Here is a 21,867-nt window from a genome sequence, read left to right on the forward strand (position 1 = left end):
TAAATTTATTATTAGACCTTATTCCTTTATTTGCAATCTTGGTATATGTCATTGGTTTTTAAATTTCTCTTTCTGTGTATAGAAATGCAACTAAGTTTGTATATTGATTTCATATCCTATAACTTTACTAAATTTATTTATTAGTTCTTATAAATTTTTATTACAGTCTGTAAGTAAACTTGGGCTTCTCTGGTGGCTGAGCTGGTAAACAATCTGCCTGCAGTGCAGGCGAACTGGTTCTATCCCTGGGTTGGGAAAATCCCCTGAAGAAGCATATTAAAAAACAGAGGTATTACTTTGCCAACAAAGGTCTGTCTAGCCAAAGCTATAGTTTTTTCCAGTAGTCATGTATGGATGTGAGAGTTGGACTCTAAAAAAAGCTGAGCACCCAAGAATTGATGCTTTTGAACTGTGTTGTTGGAGAAGACCCTCCAAGAGTCTGTTTCCCCAGTCCTGTGGAAGTTCTGTAATCAAATCCCACTGGCCTCCAAAGTTAAATTCCCTGGGGTTTGTGACCCGATGGACTATACAATCCAGTCCATGGAATTCTCCAGGCCAGAATAATGGAGTTGACTGTGGCTCACATCATGAACTCCTACAGACTTAAACTGAAGAAGTAGGGAAAACCACTAGACAATTCAGGTATGGCCTAAATGAAATTCCTTGCAATTATACATTGGAAGTGACAAATAGATTCAAGGGATTAGATATGACAGACAGAATGCCTGCAGAACTATGCACAGAGGTTTATGACATTGTACAGGAGGTAGTGATCAAAACCATCCCCAAGAAAAAGAAATGAAAAGAAGCAAAATTGTTGTCTGAAGAGGCATTACAAATAGCTGAAAAAAGAAGAGAAATGAAAGGCAAAGGAGAAAAGGAAAGATATACCCATTTGAATGCACAATTCCAAAGAAAAGGAAGGAAAGATAAGAAAGCCTTCCTTAGTAATCAATGAAAAGAAATAGAGAAAAACAATAGAGTGGGAAAGACTAGACATCTCTTCCCCAAAATTAGAAATACTAGGAGAACATTTCATGTAAAGATGGGCACAACAAAGGACAGAAATAGTATGGACCTAAACAGAAAGAGAAGATATTAAGAAGAGGTGGCAAGAATACCCAGAAGAACTATACAAAAAAGAACTTTATGCCCCAGATAACCACGATAGTGTGATCACTCACCTAGAGCCAGACACCCTAGAGTCTGAAGTCAAGTGGGCCTTAGGAAGCATCACTATGAACAAAGCTAGTAGAGGTGATGGAACTCCAGCTGACCTATTTCAAGCCCTAAAGGATGATGCTGTTAAAATGTTGCACTGAATATGCCACCAAATTTCAAAAACTCAGCAGTGGCTATTGGGCTAGAAAAGATCAGTTTTCATTCTAATTCCAAAGGAAGTCAATGCCAAAGAATATTCAAACTGTTGCCCAATTGCAATCGTCTCACATGCTGGCAAAGTAATGCAAAAAATTCTCCAGGCAAGGCTTCAACATACCTGAACCAAAGAATTCCAGATGTTCAAGGGGATTTAGAAAATGCCGAGGAACCAAAGATCAAATTGCTAACATCCATTGAATTATCCAAAAAGCAAGAGAATTCCAGAAAAATATCTACTTCTGCTTTATTGAGTACACTAAAGCCTTTGACTGTGTGGATCACAAAAAACTGTGGAAAATTCTGAAAGAGATGGGAGTACCAGACCCTCTTGCTTGCCTCCTGAGAAATCTGTATGCAGGTCAAGAAGCAACGGTTAGAACCAGACACGGAACAACAGACTGGTTCCAAATTGGGAAAGGAGTATGTCAAGGCTGTATATTGTCACCCTGTTTATTTAACTTACAAGCAGAGTATGTCATGCACAATGCCACACTGGATGAAGCACAAGCTGGAACCAAGATTGCTAGGAGAAATATCAATAACCTCAGATATGCAGATGACACCACCCTGATGGCAGAAACTGAAGAAGAACTAAAAAGTCTCTTGATGAAAGTGAAAGAGGTGAGTGAAAAAGTTGGCTTAAAACTCAACACTCAGAAAACTAAGATTATGGCATCTGGTCCCATCACTTCATGGCAAATAGATGGGGAAACAGTGACAGACTATTTTTTGGTCTCCGAAATCACTGCAGATAGTGACTGCAGCCCAGAAATTAAAAGATGCTCACTCCTTGGAAGAAAAGCTATGACCAACCTAGACAGCATATTAAAAAGCAGAGATTACTTTGCAACAAAGGTCTGTCTAGTCAAAGCTATAGATTTTTCCAGTAGTCATGTATGGATGTGAGAGTTGGACTATAAAGTAAGCTGAGTGCCAAAGAATTGATGCTTTTGAACTGTGGTGTTGGAGAAGACTCGAGAGTCCTTTGGAATGCGAAGAGATCCAACCAGCCCATCCTTAGGAAATCGGTCTTGAATATTCATGGGAAGGACTGATGCTGAAGCTGAAACTCCAATAATTTGGAGACCTGATGTGAAGAACTGACTCATTGGAAAAGATCCTGAGGCTGGGAAAGATTGAAGACAGGAGGAGAAGGGGATGACAGGGGATGAGATGGTTGGATGGCATCACCGACTCAATGGACATGAGTTTGAGTAAGCTCCGGGAATTGGTGATGGACAGGAAAGCCTGACATGCTGCAGTCTTGGGGTCACAAAGAGTCGGACACCACTGAACAACTGTACTCAACTGGAGCAGGAGACGACAGAGGATTAGCTGGTTGCATGGCACCACCGACTCAATGGACATGAGTTTGAGTAAGCTCTGGGAGTTGGTGATGGACAGGGAAGCCTGGCGTACTGCAGTCCATGAGGTCACAAAGAGTCGGACATGACTGAGTGACTGAACTGAACTGAACTGAAAGGAAGATTAAAAAAGGAAAGGGAGATAAGGGAGATCAAGCAAACAAGATACTACTTTCCTTTGAAAGTAGAATATACCACGTATAGCTTCAATAATGTCAATTTTAGAATCCTTCAGAGCCCAGATATAATCGAGAGGGTCATAAAAAAAACAATATTTGACTTAAAAAAGAAGAACAGAGCTTGCTGCCCTACATTTCAATCCATTTGATCCTAGCATGCTACCAGCTCAGAGGACCTTTTTTTTTTTTTTTTTTAATGTCATTTACTCGTGGCAGAGGCAAGCAATCTCACCTCCTGAAGGTGTTACCTTGTTAAGAAGCATTATGTCTTTCTAATAAAATCCAGGTGATTTATAGCATGTACACAGAGGAAGCAGATTTGGGGCAAAAAATTGACAGTTATGCAAGTATCAGATGCCAGCTGCTGCATTTTGGTTCCCTCTGGAAAGGAATTTGCCCTCTTGCTGGGAACCATCTGCATAGGAGTGGGAAGACACATTTCCAGGAAGCTTCTTCATATCTGTGTGCTAAAATTATCTAAACACTCTTTTATGACCCTCTTTCATGTGGTTAATAATAAGAATAAGATTAATAATACATTCTGAATACCAATTTGTTACTAACTAACACAAAAAATAATTGAAAATATTAATGAGAATTGAACATTTGGAGTGATGTGTTCAAAGTTTGAGTAGCCCTTCCTTTAAGTCTTCTTCTCTGATCATGCCCCAACCCCATGGACAAAAGACTCTTCATAGTATCTACCATAGGACCCTGAGCTTAACCTTTATAAAAACCAACACACTGTTTTCTAATTATTGCTTTCCTTTGTTCTGTTTACCAAGATTAGAGATTACATCTTATTTGAATATATATCCCCAATATGTGGTTTAGTTCCTGGCATATATTAAGCGCTTAACAAATTTTAATGAATGAACGAATTCATAAAACACTTGCACACACAATTTCTCATCTGATTAGTATAATTATCCTGCTGAGCTGAAAGCATAGAAAATTTTATTAGCACCCCCTTTACAGTTAGGAGGGAGTAAAAATTACTTGTGGTGTGACTTATAAATACAAAAGTTATACAGAAAATCAATGGAAGAGGGAACGTTCCAATTTCTACGCCTTCAAGCTGCCGTCTTGCACAGATAAATGATGATGAGTGATAAAAATAAAGCCTAGGTCACCTATGGACCCTAAATGAGAAGCCAGAGACCTGGACATTATCAGTTTTGTGGCTTTGAGCAAATTGCTTAGGCTGTGTACGCTGACATTACCAATCTAAAAAATGTTAAGTACTTAAATGTGAAAGTGTGCTACAAAATGAAAACCTTAAATAAGCTAATATTCTTATCATTTATAATACATAAAGAATTATACGGCCAAAAGTGACCACATATTCATTCATTCAGGGGGTCTATTGATTTTTACCATGTTTTATTGGATTATAGTTGATTTTAATGTTGTGTTAGTTTCACATGTACAGCAAAGTGAATCAGTTATACATATACATCGTTGTTCAATTGCCCAGTCATGTCCAACTCTTTGCGACCCTATGAACTGCAGCAGGCCAAGCCTCTCTGTCCCTCACCATCTCCCTAAGTTTGCCTAAGTTCATGTCCATTGCATTGGCTATGCCATCCAACCATCTCATTCTCTGACACCCTCTTCTCCTTCTGCCCTCAGTCTTTCCCAACATCAGGGACTTTTCCAGCAAGTCATCTGTTCACATCCGATGATAAAAATACCAGAGCTTCAATTTCAGCATCTGTTTTTCCAGTGAGTATTCAGGATTGATTTCCCTTAAGACTAAATGGTTTGGTCTCCTTGCTACCCAAAGGACTCTCAGGAATCTTCATATGCATACACATTAGATATGTATACATGTAGATTATATTCCCATTTAGATCATTATAGAGTATTGAGTAGAGTTCCCTCTGTGATACAGTAGCTCTGTATGGATGTGTGCTAAGTCGCTTCAGTTGTGTCCAACTCTGTGCTACCCTATGAACTGTAGCCTGCCAGGCTTCTCTGTCCATGGGATTCTCCAGGCAAGAATGCTGGAGTGGGTTGCTATGCCCTTCTCCAGGGGATCTTCCCAACCCAGGGACTAAACCCGTGTCTCATATCTCTTGCATCGGCAGGCAGATTCTTTACCACTGGCGCCACCTGGGAAGCTCTGTACTGGTTATCTATACACAAGTAGTAGTGTGTATATGTCAATCCCAATCTTCCAATTTATCCCTCATCCCAATTACACTTTTTATAAGAATTTTCTACACCTGTGACTCTGTTTTGTAAACAGGTTCATTTGTACCATTTTTTAGATTCCACATATGACCAGTGTCATACGATATTTGTCTTTCTGTGTCTGACTTTACTCAGTATGACAATCTCTAGGTTCATCCAGGTTGCTGCAAGTGGCATTATTTTCTTCTTTTTAGGTGCTGTGTTAGTCGTTCAGTCATGTCCAACTGTTTGTGACCCCATGGACTGTAGCCCGCCAGGTTCCTTCATCTATGGGTTCCTCCAGGCAAGAATATTGGAGTGGGTTGTCATGCCCTCCTCCAGGGGATCTTCCCAACCCAGGGATCAAATCCAGGTCTCCTGCATTACAGTCAGGTTCTTTACCATCTAAGCCGCCAGGAAGCCCGCTTCTTTTTATGGCTGAGTACTATTCCATTATATATATGAATTGCATCATCTTAAAAAGAAAACAAAAACTTTTGTTTGTTTGTTTTGTATTAGGGTGTAGCTGACTAACAATGTTGTGAAAGTTTCAGGTGAACAGTGAAAGAACTTAGCCATACATGTAAATAGAGCTTCAGTGAATGTAGGGGTGTATTTATCCTGTTGAATTAAGGTTTTCTCTGTATATATACCCAGGAGTGGGATTGTTGAATCATATGGTATCTCTCATTTTAGTTTTTTTAAGAAACCTGGTACTGTTCTCCATAATGGCTATACCAATTTACATTCCTACCCACAGTGTAGGAGGGTTCCCTTTTCAGGGGAGAGTCTAACTAGAGACTATCTGATCTCACTGTCTTTACTCTTAACACCTACTCCCTTGCACTTCATCTCCATGCTATAGTCAAATGAGCTTTCTAAAGGGTAAAGCTGTTGTTTCCTAGCTGAAAAACTTCAAGGGGCTCAGAGCATCTTCGGAGAAGGCAGTGGCACCCCCACTCCAGTATTCTTGCCTGGAAAATCCCATGGACGGAGGAGCCTAGTGGGCTGCAGTCCATGGGGTTGCGAAGAGTCGGACACGACTGAGCAACTTCACTTTCACTTTTCACTTACATGCAGCGGAGAAGGAAATGGCAACCCACTCCAGTGTTCTTGCCTGGAGAATCCCAGGGACGGTGGAGCCTGGTGGGCTGCCGTCTGTGGGGTCGCACAGAGTCAGCCATGACTGGAGCAACTGAGCAGCAGCAGCAGCAGCAGAGCATCTTAACCATTTGCTTTGCAACATGATCCTTTATGTTGAAACCCCTGATCACTAAATCAGCTTCATCAAGATGCAGTCTCCCGTACTGCTGGGCATTCTTATCTCATGGGGTCTTCTCTCTGCATGCACATGTGTTCTCAGCCATGTCCAACTCTTTTCAGCCCTGTGGGCTGTAGCCTGCCAACGTCCTCTGTCTATGGAGTTTTCCAGGCAAGAATACTGGAGGGGGTTGCCATTTCCTACCCCAGGGGATCTTCCTGACCCAGAGATTGAACCCACATCTCCTGAGTATCCTGCATTGACAGGTGGATTCTTTTACCATTGAGTCACCTAGGAAGCCCCCAAAATGACAAGTCATGAAGGTTGTGAATACCGTGAAAGTACTAGCTGCTCAGTCATGTCTGACTTTGCAACTCCATGATCTGCCCATGGGATTCTCCAGGCAAGAGTATTGGAGTGGGTTACCATTCCCTTCTCCAGGGGGATCTTCCCAACCCAGGAACTGAACACAGGTTTTCTGCATTGTAGGCAGATTCTTATCTGCCTGCACTAACAGGTCTTCTAAACTTCCTTAAAATATATATATATATATTCCTCAAAAGTGGATAAGGGATGCTACATAGATAGATGCTGTATGTGTGTGTGTGTATAAATATATTCATATATAAATGTATACACACACACATATGTACTATGTGAGCAAATTAATGTGGAGGCCTTCTGCAAAATAAAAAGACCTACATTACAAGATACTATGATAGGAATTTAAAACAGTGCCCAAAGTGGCTATTTACTTTGTCATTTAGGGAGCATTTATTGAAATCTATATCTGTGTAATTATATCTGTAACTATCCCTTACTTGAGAAAAGTCTTCCACTTTCCTCAAGTACTTTAAAACGCTCTGTCGTAGGCTTCCTGAGGACCTTAGAAACTTATATCTTTCCATATAGCTTATGTTTTTTCTATGTCTCTCTCCGCCATAAACTGTAGATTCTGTGAGGCCAGAAACCCTATTTACTTTATTCATCACTGTGTCCTCGGGAATTAGTAGAGTTACTATCATATAGTAAATGCTCAACAAATGTGTTGGATGAACAAATGATAAACAGACTGGCTTAAATGAAAGCAATAAAAAATTGAAATACACTGTAAAAAAATGCTGTGAAAAGATATCTGGAGATTTGTCTTTTAAGCATCCTCTTTCTTTTACTTCCTTTAGGGAATCATCTCATCCCAAACTTTCACTTTTGGCACCATTGGTTCAGGCAGGCTGACCCTGAAGTCTTATCCTCATGATGTGCATGTGGTCAAAACAAGGATGTTTAATGTCCGTAGTCCATTCTGAAAGAGATCAGCCCTGGGATTTCTTTGGAAGGAATGATGCTGAAGCTGAATCTCCAGTACTTTGGCCACCTCATGCGAAGAGTTGACTCATTGGAAAAGACTCTGATGCTGGGAGGGATTAGGGGCAGGAGGAGAAGGGGACGACAGAGGATGAGATGGCTGGATGGCATCACTGACTCGATGGACGTGCGTCTGAGTGAACTCTGGGAGTTGATGATGGACAGAGAGGCCTGGCGTGCTGCGATTCAGGGGGTCGCAAAGAGTCGGACACAACTGAGCAACTGAACTGAACTGAATAGGAACGTGATCTCCTCTTCCCTCTACTGTTGGTTGCTACAGCATAAGTCTAGATCTTCAAGGGACCCCTCTTTGGACCACATGGGCAGAGCCCACTTAAGAGTGACATCATTTTCTGTAAGAGAAGATCTGAGCTAGCAAAAGGGAAACCCAATTCCAAAGGCATTTTGGGAACACTTCTATCAAGCCATGCCTGACTTTAGTGAGTCTATTGAAACTGTTTGTAATGAATAGTCCATTTTAAAGTTTAGCTTGCGGTAGTATGAATTCAGTTTCTGTAAACTGCAGTAGAAATACTGGAACTCTTGTGCACAGGCAAGTAGAAGAAGCAGTGAGGAGGAGGAGGCTTTGAATAAGACAGCATGCAGAAGGTCGCACTGGAAGCCAAATCCAAACTAGTGCTGTTAATAACTGCAGAAAACCAACTTGAACTTGGTACTAATTGTATTTTTAGGCACCCATGTTCTTGATGGAGGACAATGAGTCATACCAAAATGTACAGACTTATCACCTAGAACCAAAACTTGGCCAAGACCCATCTATGTCTTTAACCCGCAGTCTCCCTTCCCTCATCCCCAATAATCTGGGTAGTACAGGGAAGCATAACTTCCAAAGTTGTGCACCTACCAAAATAGTGGAAAACCCTAGATCTTGAACCCACTCTGATTGCATCAGCTAAAAATGGTTTTAAAATACCATGAGACTAGCTCTCAATTTCTTTCAGTTTCACAGATTTTCCTCTTTCCTGCTGTAAAAATTGAATAGCAATTCGTATGTCAAAAGAATGGGATGACATATAATGAATGCCCAGTATAGAGCCTGGCACATAACAATCAGGTTTAGTTTAGTTAGCCAAAATGTTCTCCTGAGAGAATCCTGGACCATGAATTCTGGTGGGAAAAGATATCACGTCACTTCTCTAATTTAAGTGTAAAGTTTAACACAACTTGGACACTCTATAAATGTCTGTGCTGGAAAAAAAATGTTCTTAAGAAAACAGCATAAGCTCTCTGGAGCGACCTCATCACCCAGTTTTCTTTCTGTCTGCTGTAGCCATGCACGGTTCTATGTTCTTTACTCCATGGAAATATCTCGTCTCCAAATCCAATAGATAACATTTTATCTCTTACCTCACTTCACCTCTATGCAGCAGTTACCTTCTATGTGCCATTTGGGCCAAGTTTTCTTTCTTGAAACTATCTCCTCTGAATTTTAAGAACCCCTTTTCATTTTCTTCTCCTTAGTGAACACACCTCTGCTGTGTTGCAAAATCTTTACGTACCTGATTATTAAAGGTTGGTGTTTACTATGGATGACAAATATAGCAGACTAGAAAATACTAATTTAAAAAATTAAAAGTAAGGACTTTTTAATAATAAAGAAAGAAAGTTGGAGTTTAGGTGACTGCCAGGGTCCGATAGAGGAAAATGGAGAGTTAGTGATTGATGTGTACAGAGCTTTAGTTTTGTAAATAATATTTTGGAGATGGATAGTGGTGATGGTCACAGAACGCTGTGACATACTTAATGCCCAGAGTGACTGGCTTACAAATGGTGAAGATAGTAAATGCTGTGTTATGTATATTTTATTACAGTAAAAAATGTTTGTGTTGATCCAGATTCTGTCCTTGCCTCCTTTGTTTTTACCACTCAGTATTTTCTTTTGGAGAAGACTCTTGAGAGTCCCTTGGCTTGCAAGGAGATCAAACCAGTCAATCTTAAAGGAAATCAGCCCTGAATATTCATTGGAAGGACTGATGCTGAAGCTCCAATAATTTGGCCACCTGATGTGAAGAGCTGACTCTTTGGAAAAGACCCTGATGCTGGGAAAGATTGAAGGCGGGAGAGGATGGGGTGATGAGATGGGGTCCATCTCTTTCTTAGTAAAGCAATTGAAACAAGTAAGATTTAAAAAGGCAATGCTGTGCCTTCTTTTTGTCTTGAATGCCTTGTGTCATGCATGAGAAGTCATAGATGTTCAATAAATGTGTTCATGTTCACTCAATATTTTACCTTAAATGTCTCTTAACTTTCAGTATCTTCTATTTCAATTCTCTTATCACTTCCACTAAAATGATGCAGCCAAACTGAAAACTGTATGCACTGCATCCTTGCTTAAAGAGTTTAAGGATTATCATCACTTATACTGTAATCCACAGTTTTTCAGCATGTTACTGCATGTGCTTCATGGTCTGTGTTGTTTTCCTATATACTCAACATCAAACTCTTCGGGGTTCCCTGCTGGTTCTGGGCTGCTTCCTTCGAAGGCCTCTATACTTCCATTCTTCCTGGGATCTTCTTCTTAAAGCGATCTTCATCCCCAGATCAGGTCATTCATGCTCTGGGAACACCTCCTTACTTGACCACTGAGCCATTCGCTCCTCTGATTCAGTTCATAACTTTCCCTTCAGGATTTCCTCCATGTCTTCTGCACACTCTGTATTAGCACCTGTTGCTTTCACTTACAGATGCTGCACTCCACAGAAGAGATAGTATTTTATTTATTGCTTTCTTCTTACTTTAATTGGAGGTGAATTACTTAACAATATTGTGGTGGTTTTTGCCATACATTCACATGAATCAGCCATGGGTGTACATGTGTTCCCCATCCTGACCCTCCCTCCCAGCTCCCTCCCCATTCCATCTCTCAGGGTCATCCCAGTGCACCTGCCCTGAGCGCCCTGTCTCATGCATTGAACCTGGATTGGCAATCTGTTTCACATATAATATACATGTTTCAATGCTATTCTCTCAAACCATCCCACCCTCGCTTTCTCCCACAGAGTCCAATAGTCTGTTCTTTACACCTGTGTCTCTTTTGCTGTCTCGCATATAGGGTCATCGTTACCATCTTTCTAAATTCCATATATATGCATTAATATACTGTATTGGTGTTTTTCTTTCTGACTTACTTTGCTATGTATAATAGGCTCCACTTTCATCCACCTTATTAGAACTGATTTAAATGCACTCTTTTTAATAGCTGAGTAATATTCCACTGTGTATATATACCACAGCTTTTTTATCCATTCATCTGCTCATGGGCATCTAGGTTGCTTCCATGTCCTGGCTATTATAAACAGTAGTGCGATGAACATTGGGGTACACGTGTCTCTTTCAATTCTGGTTTCCAGTGTGTATGCCCAGCAGTGGGATTGCTTGGTCGTATGGCAGTTCTATTTCCAGTTTTTTAAGGAATCTCCACACTGTTCTCCGTAGTGGCTGTATTAGTTTGCATTCCCACCAACAGTGTAAGAGGGTTCCTTTTTCTCCGCACCCTCTCCAGCATTTATTGTTTGTAGACTTTTTGATAGCAGCCATTCTGACTGGCATGAGATGGTAGCTCATTGTGGTTTTGATTTGCATTTCTCTGATAATAAGTGATGTTGAGCATCTTTTCATGTGTTTGACCCTGAAATCTAACCAATGATATAATAAATGACTGATTAATATAGTGTTTAATGAGTTAATTGAAAGGAGTTGTAACTCAAGATAACTTTCTAAAAGTCTGCAAAGAAATAGTCTCAGTTTTATAGATAGAAGTTAAATTCCAGTACTTCGTGGGATGTAAATGTGGCTAGATTTATTAAACAACAGTTTTCACAAATTGATCTAGAACTAAAAGGAGATGGAAGAATATAGTTTTCAAACTAGTGAGAAACCCTACCACGTCACATTTTATATTTACGCTTTCTCTTCCCTTGAGGGCTGTGGGACTGGAAACCAGTTTGAGAATGTGTGAACACTCTTGACCCATCTCAGTTTTGTTTGGGGGCTTTGGAGATCAGAGAAAAGCAGAAGCAGAAAAAAAGGTCCCATCTTAAATTCTGTTGCACAAGTTTATAAACACGTGCTGAACATAACTAGTAGGGGCTTTGAACGCCAGACCAAGGAAATTGAAAGACATTAAAAATTCTCCAAACTAATTTTTTAGTGATACTTGCTCCTGATCTTATATATATTTCTTTGTCTTTGCTTACAGGTTCTGTTAATGCTCACAAATTTTAATGGCCCAGGCACTTAAGAACCCAGCGAAAATTTGGTTTTCATTATATGCCTCAGATAATAAATCAGCTCCTATTGATTTGAAACAAGACTGAGGTCTTCTAAAAAGACTTAAATTTCTTTTCTAGGTTTTTAGATTGGACCAATTTCACTCAATTTTGAATTTCATTACAAACTGCCTTCTGCATTCTATGGAAAGCCGATTTCCCTCACAAACCCACCAAAAGCATCTCTCCAAATTGCAGTTGAACTTTTCTTAATGAGATGTCAGCAGTCTCCATGATAAATATTGATCTTGTATTCAGTCATTCTAAAACAAAACATTTCCCATTTTCATGTGCTTCACCCCATGGAGGCAAATCTTCCAAAGAAGAGGCTAGTGTTCAACTCTCATCAAATAAATAGTACTACAGATTTCTACTGAGTTGAGAGGATCTGAATTGGTATTCAAATGCCTTCTCTCCCAATCAACTGTTAGAACTTGAAGTTCAATAGTCAAAGGCTTATTGAGAATTTGTGGTGTCAGCAAGAAAATTACAAGCACGCTCACATATAATGTACACCTGGGGAAGGGATTTCTTCTCATTGATGAAAAACTGATCTTTTTGCCTAAGACTACAGATGTAAATATGTAACAGATATACACATTTTAAACAGTAAAAAAAAAAATGCAAAGCATCAATTTTCTTTTGATTAACATGCCAGAAGTCATTCTGTCTCTTGTGAGTCTTTCTAAATTCATTTATCTATTCAAGACATATTAATCTTCCCCCCCCCAAAAAAAAATCAGTTTTATCCTGTTACATCTGAGCTTCTCAGATTTAAGTGTTTCTCCATGGTTTAAATATCCGAAGTCTAAGGACCTAAATCCTTTGCATCCTGGTTCCAGCTTATTCTTGCTGACTCATTTCCTTCAATTCTTGCTGACTCATTTTCTTCAATTCTTCCAAGATGAAGTCTTATCTTACATAACTTGGCCCAATAAAGATATAGAATTTTCTAGCTCTTCCCTGCCTGTATCTCAAGGGTACCGAATTCTCTCAAATTATCTCATAATTGGTAAATTTCATATCACAAAGCCTTACACAAGGATTAGGGAGTAGTTTTATCTGGAAGGTACCCCTGAATACTGTTGTGAGAGAGTAGGGAGACTGACAAGGAGAGAAGGTATATTATGAAGCAGCTTTTTATGGTAAACTAGGGAAGCTCTTGGGGAATTTTGAAGTTGCTAAAACGAACTTCAATATTACCTTTCTGAACGCTGGAAGGAGAGGTGTTTGGTTCCTAACTTTCATTTCCCAGTAGTGGGAAATTCACTTAGAGACATTTATTCACCCTCTCTTCTATGCTGTGCCAGGTACATGAGCTAAGTAGCCTTCTGTAGCTTCGGAGAAATCACTGCAGTAGAAAACCAGAGTCTCAGTAGCTGTGCTGGGGAGGAGATGCTGTCAGAGTATGCAGAACTGTCCACTAGAACGTCACTAGAGTCAGAGGTAGGCTGAGGGATATAATATGGAACACAAACAGCGTTGGACCATCTTCCACTGCCATTTGAGGGTAAATCCCGGAGGAACGCATATTTGTTTGTTCCTGACTTCAGATTGATTTCCTGGCTTGTATAGCTTCTCAGCAGTTCATGAGTTCTATTAATGGCCTCATGAATGGCTTCTCAGGAGATAATAGAGCCTCAGGAGCTCCAGTAATTATGTGGTTTGATGGTTAGCAGTGAGGCTTCCCAGGTGGCTCAGTGGTAAAGAATACACCTGCCAGTTCAGGAGACATGGGTTCCATCCCTGGGTTGGAAAGATCCCCTGGAGAAGGAAATTACTACCCACTCTAGTATTCTTGCCTGGAAAATTTCATAGACAGAGGAGCCTGGTGGGCTATAGCCCATGGGTTGCAAAGAGTCGGACACGACTGAGCACACACACACTATGGTTACAGTCCTTCTTCCAATGGACTAAGGGATACAAACGTTGCATTCCTCCCTAAGAACTGTCCTTCAACTAAATACTCTGCTCAGTTCAACTCAGTTCAGCTGCTCAGTCGTGTCTGACTCTTTGCAACCCCATGAACCACAGCACACCAGGACTCCCTGTCCATTGCCAACTCCCAGAGTCTAACCAAACTCATGTCCATTGAGTTGGTGATGCCATCCAACCATCTCATCCTCTGTCATACCCTTCTCCTCCTACCCTCAATCTTTCCCAGAATCAGGGTCTTTTCAAATGAGTCAGCTCTTCCCATTAGGTGGCCAAAGTACTGGAGTTTCATCAGATCAGTCCTTCTAATGAACACCCAGGCCTGATCTCCTTTAGGATGGACTGATTGAATCTCCTTGTTGTCCAAGGGACTCTCAAGAGTCTTCTTAACACCACAGTTCAAAAGCATCATTTCTTTGGTGCTCAGCTTTCTTTATAGTCCAACTCTCACATCCATACATGACTACTGGAAAAACCATAGCCTTGACTAGATGGACCTTTGTTGACAAAGTAAGATCTCTGATTTTTAATATGCTGTCTAAGTTGGTCATAACTTTCCTTCCAAAGAGTAAGCATCTTTTAATTTCATGGCCGCAATCACCATCTGCTGTGATTTTGGAGCCCCAAAAAGTAAAGTCAGCCACTATTTGCACTGTTTCCCCATCTATTTGCCATGAAGTGATCAGTGACCACGAAAGAGTGCTTCTAATTTCACAAATGCCCTTCTTTCTACACAGTTCACCTTCCTATGTCCCCTTTATAATCATAATTACCATCCATAATTAAACATGTATTTTGATTTTCAGAAAACAGCTTTGTGCTTCAAAGTTCCACTTGATGCTGCATTATCTATGAAATGTTCTATGATTTCTCCAATACAAAGTGATCCCTCTTCTCTATTAATTCCTATGACAATAACAGAAAAGGTAATTATTTCCCTATGAGAGGAAATATCAACAGATATACCCTGTGCTTTCATATCAAAGCGATGGAGAATTTACCTCTCTTCTCAAGCATTCCAGAGATTCTCAGACAGAATGACACATTTTCTCCAGTTATTCCTGTTTAGCAGTTTCTGCTTCTTCTGAATTAATTAAATTTGTGGGTCATCAGGTAGATGGTATCTCTATTCAAGTTCATGTGAAAACAAACCTGATATGTAGCTCTCTTCTTTTGAGGCCAGTAACAAAAATAACAATAACACATTTACCCATTTATATGAGCCTTCTATTTGTATGAAAAACTGAAGAAAAAAAAACACAAACCAACTTCTAATATATCACTGGAATACAAAAATTACCTTGGCCAAATAAGGATTCAATTTTCTTCCATGTTAATGAGTATTATGTAATCATTTCTCCCTCTATTTTCACATAGCTCTCTTTTTCTCAATTTTAAATCCCTGTTCATTTTATATATCAAATTTTCAACCCTCTAAAATCAACCCTAATGTGACTATCAAAGTATTTACCTAATAAGATCTTTGGCTTCTCTCAAAGAAACCTGTGTGTATGCTAAGTTACTTCAGTTGCATCCAACTCTTTTCAACCCTATGGACTCCAGCCCACCAGGCTCCTTTGTCCATGGGATTCTCCAGGCAAGAATACTTGAGTGGGTAGTCATTCCCTTCTCCAGGGAATCTTTCCTACCCAGGGGCTGAACCCATGTCTCTTACACCTCCTTCATTGGCAGGCAGGTTCTTTACCACTAGCACCATCTGGGAAGCCCTGAGATCTCTGCAGGCAAGGACAAAGTACAGGAGCAATAAAAGACCTACCGAGATGTGAGCTATACTATATAAAATGAAATGCAAAGTAACAACTAGTGACAATCATTTCACAAAACACAAACACCAAAAAAAAAAAAACCTCTCAAATGCTGTTGACAAAAACTTGTCATTATATTTAATTTTGATAAGTTGAATATAATGTTTTTCTTTCTTTCTCTGAAAATGAGTAGCATTGGCCTTGATCCAGGGCAATGACCTATCCAGTGAAGAAGAGTATGTGATGAGAACCCCACTGGGGACTTAGAGAATTATAAGACCTAGGGAGAGTGATTGCATCCAAGAAGAGAGATGTGATTTGCCAAATGGAATGAGAAACACATTTTAAGCTAAACGACAGATATATTATCATTGCATGAGCATCAGCAGAAAAAAAGAAGCAAGGTGGTAAGATTCAGTCAGTTGAAGCTTCAGGTCAGACACTTGTGAGTTTGTGGTGCAGCTCTTCTACTTGCTGATGAAATACTTCGGTAAATTTCTGTTTCCTTATCTGTACGATAAAAATGATAAAATCTGCCTTAGAGAGCTGTTGTGAAGATAGCTTCGTAACAGCTCTTATTTACTGAGTACTCACCATGATCCATCTAAAGATGCTGCTTGTTTAACCACATACAGTCCTTGTAGTAGTACTGAGATAGGTATTAGTACTGACCATGGAGAAAAAAATAGGCACAGAGATATCACTCAGTATCAAGCAGTTATCATATGTTATAGCTGAAATTTGATGCCAGCGTTCTGATCCTAGAGACTGTTGCTGTTGTTGAGTTGCTAAGTTGTGTCCGACTCTTTCTAACCCTATGGACTGCAGCACGTCAGGCTCCCCTGTCCTTCACCTATCCCCCAGTTTGCACAAATTCATGTCCATTGTGTCAGTGATGCTAGCCAACCATATCATTCTCCGTCACTTCCTTCTCCTTTTGCCTTCAATCTCTCCCAGCATCAAGGTCTTTTCCAATGAGTCAACTTTGCATCAGGTGGGCAAATTGTTGGAGCTTCAGCTTCAGCATCTGTTCTTCCCAAGGGTTGATTGCCTTTGGGATTGACTGGTTTGATCTTCTTGCAGTCCAAGGGACTCTCAAGAGTCTTCTCCAGCACCACAATTTGAAAGCATCAATTCTTCGGTGCTGAGTCTTCTTTATGGTCCAACTCTCACATCTATACATGACTACTGGAGAAATCATACCCTTGACTATATGGAACTTTGTCAACAAAGTAAATATCTTTGCTCTTTAATATATTGTCTAGGTTTCTTGTAACTTTCCTAGAGGCTCCCACCCTTAAACTAGGTTTTTGCAGTTGCTGCATGGGTTCGTAAATAACATATCATTTTATTAAAGATTTCTTTTTTTGAGACAATGTACAAGATCTTATACCAGAACTCAGAACATAATAATACATGTCATTTATTCTTATTATTTCATTGTTATCAAATTTATAATTATCAAATTCTATTGACAATTATTAGACTGGCTGTCAAGCAACCTTAATTCTGATCTTAGGTCTGCCATTAAAAGGATGTGTGGTTCTGGGCAAGTTGCTTACTTCTCTGGCACTCATTTTTCTCACTAGTATAATAAAGCACTTCCTGTGATATTGTCTGTGTATAATTTCTCCTCCAATATCTTATGATTCTTAGGGAAATTTAAGGGCTATTTATAAAAAATCTTTGAGGATGCACTAAACATACTTTTAAAGCCTGTAGCTGTTTCCCGAGTACCTGGTATTACTAAGTATCTTAGAGAGGATGCTAGATTGGAGTGGAATTAATAGAACTAACTTTTTTTTTTTTTTTTTGCATTATGTAAGAATGAGAAGAAACTGAGCAGAGAAAGAAAAGCAAGTAGAAATCCCATTTTCATTGTTTAGAATGAGGCTCAGAGCCACAGGGGTGGAGAAATTTCACTGCCTGTCCAGAATAATCTTGGATGCCCCTTGAAATAAATTGATCCAGGGTCCTAACATATGTAATTTCAATTTCAGTAATGGTATGTCTGCAGCATTAGTTGCAGTTGCCAAGAAAGTGTTGACATTTATTACAGGCTCAGACATGGAGAAAAATGATTCTTCATATGAATACATTTGCCTAAAGCAATGATAGTCTCAGAGGAAAATCATAAACAGAAGGAAAATGCTACTTAACTGCCCTCAAATCTTAAAAAACCTAGAAAGGCTGAAGAACAAATAATTAGCATTCAGGAAATTCTCTTTTTCCTTAGCTCATTGCCACAGGTTCTGCTGGTGCTCTGCCCATTTCCTCTTGGTACTTTCCATTTTGTGTGTACCAGTGGCCTCTTGTTCAGATACCTGTGATTTTCTTCCTGGGTGCTTTCTCTGGTTGACCTTGGGGCACGCCAGAGGTGCCAGGTGGTTGCTGCTCTCTGAGCAGTCCTCAGATAATGCCTCCTGGAACCTAGTGGATGAATATCTCAACTTCCTCATCCCTCAGGTAGAAGGGACTTTGAGGCTGGTTGTTCAGTCTCCAGAAGTCCTGAGCAAGACTGAGCCCAAATGCCCATGTCATTAGCATGCTCACTAATGTACCTTGAGTTGGCTTCTGTAGTGGCTTTGAGAATATACCTGCCAGGTCTCTGACTGCAAAGAAATAATTGACTGTGAGCCCCTGCTTTGTTTTCAAACCCCAAATCATATTTGCACCACGACCACGTTTCCCATGGACTGCTCTCAGCCAATGACTGAGACATACAAGGATATTAAGGCAGATTCAATACTACTCTGATAATTCACTGGTGTGTGCATTCTCAGTCATGTCTCACTCTTTGCAACCCTCTGGACTGTAGCCCACCAGACTCCTCTGTCCATGGGATTCACCAGGGGAGAACACTGGAGTGGGTTGCTATTTCCTTCTCCAGGGAATCTCCTGGACTCACAGATCGAACTGGAGTCTCCTGCACCTCCAAATACTGACAGGTATTTGGAGGCTCCAGAGATTTAGTCAGAAGAGCTGAAATCTTAGATTTTCTATGATTATGTTCAGTTTTCTTATTTTGTCTTTGATTTATTAATTGTCCCATTGATTGTTTAGTAGTGTGTAAGTTAGATGCCACTTGTGCGTGTGTTCCTGTAATTTTCTTCTTGTAATTTATTTCTAGTTTAATACCATTGTGTTTGGAAAAGATGTTTGATATGATTTCCATCTTCTTAATTTTACTGAGACTTGTTTTGTGGTCTACCTTGGAGATCTATTCTTGCTTAGTATGTAATCTATCTTTGAGAATGTTCCATGTGCACTTGAAAAGATATGTATTGAATATGGTTAAATATTCCATATATATGTATTAAGGGCATCTGGTCTGTATCACTGAAGGCCAATGAAATTGTTTCCTTACTGATCTTCTGTCTGAGTTATGTATCCATTAATGTAAGTGGGTTGTTAAGGCCCCTAGTATTATCATATTATCATCAATATCTCCTTTTATAGTTATTATTTGTTTTATATATTTAGGTTCTCTTATGTTGAATATATATATATTTAAAATTGTTAAATATTATTGTGATGATTCTTTTATTATAATGTAATTCCTGTCTTTGTTTCTTATTATCATCTTTGTTTTAAAGATCACTGTGTCTAATAAAAATATTGCTAATCCAGCTTTCCTTTAGTTTCCATTTGCATGGAAATCTTTTCCATTTCTTTACTTTCAAGCTGTGTGTGTCTTTAGATTTGAATTGAGTTTCTTATAGGCAGTAAATATACATATATAGTATATATTTTAAACTCCATTGAATGACTCTATGCATTTTGATTGTATAATTTAGTCCATTTACACTTAAAGTAATTATCAACAGGGATATCCCTATTGCATTTCTCTCTCTCTTTTTTTTTAAATTTGTGTTCTTGTTATTTGTGTAGTTCTCTGCTATTTTCTTTCTCTCTTGTTTTCTTCTCTGGTCAACTGATGATATTACTTAGTGTTATTTGTACTCTTTTCACTCTGTTTTCATGTGTCTCTTTTAGACTTTTAGTTTGTGGTTTTCATGAGGCTCATATACAATAGCTTTTGTATGTAGTAGTCTACTTTAAGTTGATTGTCACAAGTTCAAGTATATTATAAAAGTATTACATTTTCACTCCCCTTTACACATTTTTAAACAACATATTTTACATCTTTTTTTAAGTTGTTTATCACTTAGCTAATTTTTTAGATATAGATTCATTTTATTACTTTTGTCTTTAGATTTCAGACTCTCTTTATACATGTTTGTTTCACTACCTTTACTCTAATTTTGCCTTTACCGGTGAGATTTTTGCTTTCCTAATTTTATTGCTTCTAGCTATAGCTTTTTTATTTTCTGCCTAAAGAAGTCTCTTTAACATTTATTTTAAGGCTTGTTTAGCGGTGATGAACTTCTTTAGCTTATGCTTACCTGGGAAACTCTTTTTATAAAACTAATCTTGTTTATTTATTTTTGGCTGTGCTGGTCTCCCTTGCTGTATGTGGGCTTTCTCTAGCTGCGGTGAGTGGGAGCTACGCTAGTTACGGTGCACGGGCTTCTCATTACTGTGGATTCTCTTGCTGCAGAGCGTGGGCTTTGGGGCATGTTGGCTTCCGTAACTGTGGCATGTGGGTTCAGCGGTCATGGCTTCCAGGCTCCAGAGCACGGGCTCAGTAATCACGGCACACAGGTTCAGCTGCTGCACTGAATGTGGGATCTTCCCAGATCAGGGATCAAAACCGTGTTTCCTGCATTGGAGGGTAGATGTTTTACCGCTGTGCCACCAGGGAAGACCCTGGGGAATGCTTTGTCTCTACTTAAATTCTGAATGATGACTTTGCCACATAGAGTATTCTGGTTATATATACATTCTTTTTTTTTCTCTCCTTTCAGCGTTTTGAGTATATTGTGTCAATACCCTCTGGCTTGTGAAGTTGCTGCTGAAAAAATCAGCTGACTGTCTTATTCACTTGCACATAAACAATTATTTGTCACCCGCCCCCCCAACACACACACACTCTTCTGGCTGATTTTAAGATTCTCTCTTTTTCTTTAAATTTTAACACTTTTATTATAATGTGTCTTGGCATAAGTCTATTTGAATTTGTCTTATTTGGAACATTCTGTACATCCTAGATTTGGATGTATGATTTCTTTGTCAGGTTAGGGAAGCTTTCAGGCATTATTTCTTGAAATAGGTGTTCTTTCCCCTTCTCTCTATCACTTCTTCTTCTGGAACCCCTATAACATAAATATTGATATTCTTGATGTTGTCGCAGAGGTCCCTTAAACTATCTTTCTTTTTTGTATTTTTCATTAGTTTTCCTATTTGAATGGGGACAGTTCTACCACTGTGCCTTTCAGATCACCGACTCATTCTTTTACACCTTCTAATCTGCTGTTGATCCTTGGAGTATATCTTCTGTTTCATTTATTGTATGCTTAGTTTTGAGTAATTTTTTTTAATAATTTCCACCTCTTTGTTGAAGTTTCCACTGCATTCATATAATCTTTAAGTTCTGTGGGCACCTTTATGAGTATCGCTTTGAACTCTTTATCTGGCAAGTTGCTGACCTCCATTTTGCATAGTTCTTTTTCTGAAGTTTCAATTTATTCTTTCACTTGGAAGTTATGCCTTCGTCTCCTCATTTTGCCTAAAACTCTCTTTGCTTGTTTTGATGTGTTGGCATCTCAGCTGTGCTTCACAGACTAGGAAAAGTGGCCTTATGGGGAAGGCCTCTTGTGAGGCCCAGTGGCACAATCCCTCCTGGGCACCAGTTAGGTGTTCCAGGGATGCCCCCTCTGTGGGCTGCATGTGCCCTCCTGTTGTGATTGGGCAATAATTGTAGGCATGCAGGTGGGCTGGGCAGGCCCTGGCCCAGCTAGCTGCGTGGCTAAATCATGACCACAACAGACACATTGGTAGGTAAGGAAAGTCCCCACCCTATAAAACCTGGCTGCAACTGCTAGGTGAAGACTATTATTTTTGTTTTTAATGGCACTTACCAGAAATATCATCTTCAGAGAAAATTCTGCCAGATCCCTGCCATGCCCTCAAATTAGTCAATGGATCTCAATCTTGTATGACCCAGGAACTCTTCTTGCTGCTGACTCTGCCTTGGAACTTAGCGAGGATGTGTTTGTATATGAACCCTCAGAGCCTCAGTTTCCCACAGCC

Source organism: Capra hircus, chromosome 6, assembly GCF_001704415.2.
Source record: "Capra hircus breed San Clemente chromosome 6, ASM170441v1, whole genome shotgun sequence".
NCBI classification, from domain to species: domain Eukaryota; kingdom Metazoa; phylum Chordata; class Mammalia; order Artiodactyla; family Bovidae; genus Capra; species Capra hircus.